The sequence below is a fragment of the Pelobates fuscus genome, chromosome 4 (genome assembly GCF_036172605.1).
Source record: "Pelobates fuscus isolate aPelFus1 chromosome 4, aPelFus1.pri, whole genome shotgun sequence".
Taxonomy (NCBI): Eukaryota; Metazoa; Chordata; class Amphibia; order Anura; family Pelobatidae; genus Pelobates; species Pelobates fuscus.
Genome location: NC_086320.1, coordinates 249,387,222 through 249,394,648, shown reverse-complemented (window position 1 = coordinate 249,394,648; position 7,427 = coordinate 249,387,222).

The following is a 7,427-nucleotide window of genomic DNA, read 5'->3' as shown; positions in this document are numbered from 1 at the left end:
CAAACCAGGACCATCAAACTCCTCTCCCTCTGGCTTGTACCTGCTCCAGGGCAGGTACTGTGCCCCATACCACCAGAGCGCCTGGTAGGCATCTCCTGCCATACTAGGTGTTCTAATTTCTTCACCCATTCCTCCAGGGGCTGCTCTCCCAGGAAGGGCATCCGCAGGGCTATTCGCTTCTGTAACCGCTGGTCTTCCTTGGGGAATCTCTCGTCCTGCTGGTACTCCACAATACCCAGTGCCTGGTACCAGATGCCTTTGCGAACTGCATCTTGGTCATCCACGACCCCCTCATCGTACTCCACTGCTGGTTCCATCCTGGTGCTCTCAGGCTCGCTGTACTGGGATATGCGTTGCCCTCAAATTGTAAAATCCAAAGAAATGGTGTCTCCTGTAGCTGTCCTTCTGGCTGTAGGAACGATCCCACTGCTGCCACCAATTGTAACGGCACCCTCAGGCATAAAATGGTTAAACCGCCGTTTAGTAGATCTTCCCTTCCAGAGACACAGGCACAGCTACTGTAGACACCAATCCACCGAACCGGAGAAACATATGAATGCCGTAAACAGCTGAACTGGAACCATACGAATGCTGTAAACAGCCGAATAGGAAAAACCATACAAATAGGTTTACACTCCTAGCAGTAAACTGGAGCAGCATACAGCATACAGTAAATCCCCCAAAGACGAGACAGAGCTCCGTGTTGAGGGTCAAGCAGTGGTCAGACAGAGCTGTGGGTTTATTGTTCTTATATACACATTAGTACCACCCACAGGGTTTTGGAAAACAACCAATAAACACGTACATACACTCAGACACTCCCACACAAAATCCTCCCCTCTGCCTGTGATACAATTACCTTACACAATGGGTAATGCAATTATCACAAGCAGAGAAATACAGTTTTTCCACATTATTCATAACTTTAAAAGTATGCATCATTCACATAAAGCTTACATTTTCAGAATCAGCATACTCCAAATACGAACATATGTCAAAATCATCCACATTGGACCATTGGTTCAAAAGATAGATCGAAGTCCTTTGTGACCAAAGGAAGCATGGCTTTTCTGCCCAAAACCATTCCACAGAGTCTTCTATCCTGGAGATAATTGGGAAGTAATCCAATTATCTCCAAGGACAGAGACAAAACTCCATTAAGCACATGGCAGTAAAAAGACAGTAAAATACATAAAAATATATAACTATCCCCAAATAGCTTAGTTCTGAGCGAACATTATTACTGAATGGCGCTCAGATCTCATACATACAGTTCGATTGCCATGGAGCCAAAGTCTTTCACATAGTCTTTCATTATATGAATGGGCTCCATGGCATAGCTATCTGGGGTATCACTATTCAGATAGGGCAAGTACCGAAGGACCTGGCTTTCATGTCTTTGCAGGGGAAAATCAAGCTTTTTAACATGTGGCCACAGTCCAGAGGCAACAGGCGGGCAACCAGGCTCCTCCAATGCAATGTGGCGAGATTGGTCTCATCACACTTAGTATAAACTATGTACATAAGAGCAGAGGCTTGTGAAGGCCTTTTCTCCATGCATCAGGAGTTGAGCATTTCTCCATGCATCAGGACTGCAAGAAATGCACTGCAGGCCGCAACTGTTTCTTTTTTATATGTCCCAATATTTTGGGGGCTACCCCAATTAAAATATATATATATATATATATATATATATATATATATATATAAATATATAAAACAGTGTTGGCTACCTCCTCCTCCTCCACCGCTGCTTCCACCTACACCGCCACGGACACCGCATTCTCAACCTATGGGTCACTTAGTATAAGCTATGTACACAATAGCAGAGGCTTGTGAAGGACTTTTCTCCATGCATCGGGAGTTGAGCTCAGTTTGAACAATGAAAGAGATTACCCTGCACTCCAACCCTCTCTCAAATGGATAATTCTGGTGATCCTCCTGACAGCCATGCTTTAGATTTTGATTTATGTTCTTCCAAAGCTAAAATCAAAGAGTCCATCTAGTGCTATTTTATGGCTCAGCTGTATTCTTAATTTTTATGCTATTTTAAGTAATTTCCCTATCCACATTTGTTTGCAGGGCACTTTTCCTACTCCTACCCCCATTTTACTGCATTTTGCAGCCCTTTAGCCCTTTCTAGGACTTTTTAAGAGGAATTTTGTGTGGCCAAAAGTTCGGGTCCCCATTGACTTTAATGGGGTTCGGGGTCAAGTTCGATCCCGAACCCGGATTTTTTTTTAAAGTTCGGCCGAACCCGCTGGACTCGAACATCCAGGTGTCTGCTCAACTCTACCCACCACCAATATGACACATAAGGGGGCTAGTAGTATGATATGGTCTAAGGAAGCTAAAGAGGCTTTTGAACTTCTTAAACAAAGGTTTGCTTCTGCCGACATACTGAGACACCCTAACACCAGCCCTTCATATTGGAAGTTGATGCCTCCGAAACTGGGGTAGGGCGGTTCTTTCTCAAAGGGAGAGTCAGGACACCCCTTTGCATCCTTGTGGTTACTTTTCCAAAAAGTTGTCTCCCATTGAGCGCAATTATGATATTGGCAACAGAGAATTGTTGGCCATTGTCCTAGCCCTTAAAGAGTGGCGACATCTTTTTGAAGGTTCCAAGAGTGGTGACATCTTTTGGAAGGTTCCAAGTGATGGCTTCAGTATCAATATATCACTGAGACATGTATTACGAGAGACAAGCACAAGCATGGACCTCTTGCTTCATAATCACTTTATGACTGTTCCCTCCCCTGAGGCTAGTATGTATCCCCCACATTATAGGTGAACTATAAGTGGTGGGTGGGGGCTCTTTTAAAAAAGAAGAACACTACTTATATTTTGGGTGAGGACTACTACAATAATGATCAAGGGAGATAACCCACTGTCCCCAGTAGCCCCAACCCATGGGTGATGGATGGATGCTATGTAAAAATTAAGAAAGGGTGGACATGCTATTGTTCACACCCGTTACTCTTCATCTATGATGGTACGATATGTACCTAACCCACACCAATGGTCCTAACAGTTGGAGGGATGGACATGGATATTGTCATCCACCTGGAAACTATGGGTGGGGAATAGATAGTAGCATGTCCATTCTAACTTTGTTTTAATACCCCCTCTTCCAAGGCATGTGGGAGGATGGAACAGACAATAGCATGCCCTCACCCTTCTTCATTTTTACACAACCCTCACCTGCCACCTATGAGAGAGGGCTGGGTGGAACAGTGGTATGTCACCCCATGATTATTATAGTGGTAGCCCCTGTGTCCCACTACTGCCTATGGGTGGGGGCTGTGGGGTTGGTTTAGTGTTCCCCATTTTAATTATAGGGTCCCCGCCCACTGCTTTAGGGTCCCCACCCACTGCTCCATATTTTACTCCAAGTCCCACCCACATTTCCACCCCCCATAAGTGAATTTTAAGCCCCCATCCAATTCCCAATGATTCCGCATGGGGGTACCTGTGACAGGTTCTCCGTTATGAAAAATGCCAGATTCATCAGTGTCCTATGCTCACCAAGCGCATATTGCAGCAAATGAAGGTGTACAGAGCATATTTGGCAAAGGAAATTTAAATAAACATGGTGAAGGTTCAGGCTGTAATTTAAGTCCTTGGAACCCGAACTGTAGACCTGGAGCACATGGCGGAGAAAGTTATATCAGCCCACAATGAGATGGCAAAGAGGACCAACAACATACAAGACCAAAGAAACTCCATTGAAAATCTCCTTAATGACCTATCCAACAGATCCAGATTAAACAACTTATGAATACAGGGCCTTCCAGAAGCAGCTAAAGAGGATACCTTGGCTCAATTAACCATCTTCACCATCCAGCCTTTATTGCTAGAGCTCCTGGAATCTTTGGGGCTGCTGATTGACAGAGCACAGAGAAGGAGCCACCACGTGATGTACTGGTACACTTTCACTATTTCTCCTCAGAGTGTCTCTATTAGGGTAAACCCTTACAAGCTCAGGATCTGTCCCCCCTTCTGCTCCAGCATCTTAAGAGATGAAAAATCATTGCTGATCTTTTGAGGGCCCATAACATCCTGTTTGCATATGGTCACCCATAAGTTGCTAGTATTTACAAATGGCAAAACAAGGGTATTAAAACAATCAGGGTACCCCCAGTGCTTTCTACAGCATTGGGTATCAAGGATTCAGTCACCAATGCCATCACGCTGTCGCTTGTATATTTTCTAAAGCATCTATCTGCTGACTGGACAGAGGCGGGGGAAAAGCATCTCAATCGACTTCAGGGTATTGAAAGACCCGCCTCAACTCACAATATTATTCATACTGGACAAGTGCAGTTCAGCATGCTACTTATGATGCTGGCGGCTCCAGGCTTCAGATATAGCCAGGACTTATTGGTATGATTGTTTCTTAACAATTTATAGTTTTCTCAGTTACTTAGTTCACACATGACCACACCAGGAAACCACCTTTGAAGATTCTACTGGAGAATAATGCAATTCAGCCAGCCAAGCTGCCCACCTATTGGGGAGTTCAGAGGCTATTGTCATAGCCAACTCCGAGCCTAAGCTCAAAAAGAACAAGCAGGTTAAGAGGGCGGCATCTGGCAGCTGAAGACACTTAGTTTACAAAAGTTGTAATGTTTTATTGGGGATAACTTGTTCCCACAATGGGGGTAGAAAGAAAGAACAAAGGGAGGATAAATTAAAAACAAAAAGAGAAAGGAAACAAAAGGATAAATCTGACTGCCATTCTGGGGTCAAGAAGGAATTTTTTTTCCTAGCTTGTTGCAAAATTGGAAGTGCTTCAAACTGGTTTTTTTTTGCCTTCTTTTGGATCAACAGCAAAAAACATATGTGAGGAAGGCTGAACTTGATGGACGCAAGTCCCTTTTCAGCTATGTAACTATGCAACTCATATCTGGTGTAACAGTAGTGTACATTTAAAAAAAAAAAATGACTGTAATAGATTGAATAGCAGTTAGTTGTCTGCTAGCATGTGTGTCAGGCTCACAGCGTATACTGTGCCCACTTGCCCAGTGCCACCACTCACTCACTGGTGTCCCAATAGCTTGCATCTAAAAAAAACAACTTTTTGACTGTAATATAATAGCAGTCAGTCTCCTTCACTAGTGTGCGTTTCAGGGCCTGCCCAGTGCCACCACTCATTCACTGGTGCCACAATAGCTTGCATTTAAAAAAACCAAAACCTTTTAGACTGTAATATAATAGCAGTCAGTTTCCTTCACGAGTGTGCGTTTTAGGGCCTGCCAGGGCACAGTGTCACACCAGTGCAACTCATATCTGGTGTAACAGTAGTGTACATGTTTTAAAAAAAAATACAATTTTGACTGTAATAGATTGAATAGCAGTTAGTCGTCTGCCAGCGTGTGTGTCAGGCTCACAGCGTATACTGTGCCCACTTGCCCAGTGCCACCACTCACTCACTGGTGTTCCAATAGCTTGCATTTAACAAAAACTAAACTTTTTTGACTGTAATATAACAGCAGTCAGATTCCTTCACTAGTGTGCGTTCCAGGGCCTGCCCAGTGCCACCACTCACTCACTGGTGTCACAAAAGCTTGCATTTAAAAAAAACAAAACTTTTTGGACTGTAATATAATAGCAGTCAGTTTCCTTCACTAGTGTGCGTTTCAGGGCCTGCCCAGTGCCACCACTCACTCACTGGTGTCCCAATAGCTTGCATTAAAAAAAAAAAAACTACACTTTTTTGACTGTAATATAATAGCAGTCAGTTTCCTTCACTAGTGTGATTTTCAGGGCCTGCCCAGTGCCACCACTCACTCACTGGTGTCCCAATAGCTTGCATTAAAAAAAAAAAAACTACACTTTTTTGACTGTAATATAATAGCAGTCAGTTTCCTTCACGAGTGTGCGTTTCAGGGCCTGCCAGGGCACAGTGTCACACCAGTGCAACTCATATCTGGTGTAACAGTAGTGTAAATTTTTAAAAAATAAATACAATTTTGACTGTAATAGATTGAATAGCAGTTAGTTGTCTGCCAGCGTGTGTGTCAGGCTCGCAGCGTATACTGTGCCCACTTGCCCAGTGCCACCACTCATATCTGGTGTCACAATAGCTTGCATTTAACCCAAAAAAACTTTTTGGACTGTAATATAATAGCAGTCAGTTTCCTTCACTAGTGTGCGTTTCAGGGCCTGCCAGGGTGCAGTGTCACACCAGTGCAACTTATATCTGGTGTAACAGTCGTGTACATTTAAAAAAAAAAAAAATTTGACTATAATAGATTGAATAGCAGTTAGTTGTCTGCCAGCGTGTGTGTCAGGCTCACAGCGTATACTGTGCCCACTTCCCCAGTGCCACCACTCACTCACTGGTGTCCCAATTAGTGATGTCGCGAACACAAAATTTTCGGTTCGCGAACGGCGAACGGGAACTTCCGCAAACGTTCGCGAACCGGCAAACCGGGCGAACCGCCATTGACTTCAATGGGCAGGCGAATTTTAAAACCCACAGGGACTCTTTCTGGCCACAAAAGTGATGGAAAAGTTGTTTCAAGGGGACTAACACCTGGACTGTGGCATGCCGGAGGGGGATCCATGGCAAAACTCCCATGGAAAATTACACAGTTGATGCAGAGTCTGGTTTTAATCCATAAAGGGCATAAATCACCTAACATTCCTAAATCACAATGGATATGGATTGACACCTTTCCTCAGAGACCCTGATACACACTGACACAGAGCAGAATAGGGACTGTTCACCCTACATAGGGTCACTTGGCAGGTATGGATTGACACCTGTCCTCAGAGACCGTGATACACACTGACACAGAGCAGAATAGAGACTGTTCCCCCTACATAGGGTCACTTGGCAGATATGGATTGACACCTGTCCTCAGAGCCCCTGATACACACTGACACAGAGCAGAATAGAGACTGATCCCCCTACATAGGGTCACTTGGCAGATATGGATTGACACCTGTCCTCAGAGACCATGATACACACTGACACAGATCAGAATAGGGACTGTTCACCCTACATAGGGTCACTTGGCAGGTATGGATTGACACCTGTCCTCAGAGACCATGATACACACTGACACAGAGCAGAATAGAGACTGTTCCCCCTACATAGGGTCACTTGGCAGATATGGATTGACACCTGTCCTCAGAGCCCCTGATACACACTGACACAGAGCAGGATAGATACTAATCCCCCTACATAGGGTCACTTGGCAGATATGGACTGACACCTGTCCTCAGAGACCATGATACACACTGACACAGAGCAGAATAGAGACTGTTCCCCCTACATAAGGTCACTTGGCAGATATTGATTGACACCCGTCCTCAGAGACCATGATATACACTGACACAGAGCAGAATAGAGACTGTTCCCCCTACATAGGGTCACTTGGCAGATATGGATTGACACCTGTCCTAAGGATCGCTGATAC